Consider the following 605-nt stretch of genomic DNA (forward strand, 5'->3'; position numbering starts at 1 on the left):
ACAAATTATACGGAATAATAGTTACAAATATTGTTTAACGATTACAAACCATAATAGACTTAATAGTAAATGTTGAAAGTTTAATGATTACATACTATAATTGTAAAGGTTCAAAGTTTAACGATTACATACTATGAAGCCAATTAAACACACAATTTGAAAAAATACGGATCATTTTTTCTCAAATTCTGAATCTAGAGTTCTAAGTTCTTGACCTAATTTAAATTTAGTATTAAAAAAATTAATTATTATTTTTTAATTAAAAAATACCGAGTACCCACCGATTCCGATTCAGAGTACCCGTTGGTTCTGGATACCCAGTCCCGGCGGGTAACAGTTCCGAAAAATTGAGAACCGGAACCATTCTCAATCGGTTCCGTATTTTAGGAACCGGAACCATTCATATCGTTTCCAGTTCCGAAACCGACAGTTCCAAGGCAGTTCCGGTTTCGCAAGTGGGTACCTGGTTCCACTGCTCACCCCTACGCATGTGTCCCCCTCCCCCCACCCCCACACCCACACACACACACACACACACACACACATGTATACATACACACATATGTATACATACATACATATATATACATACATACATATATATA

This window comes from Cynara cardunculus (assembly GCF_001531365.2).
Source record: "Cynara cardunculus var. scolymus isolate 2C chromosome LG 5, CcrdV1, whole genome shotgun sequence".
NCBI lineage: Eukaryota > Viridiplantae > Streptophyta > Magnoliopsida > Asterales > Asteraceae > Cynara > Cynara cardunculus.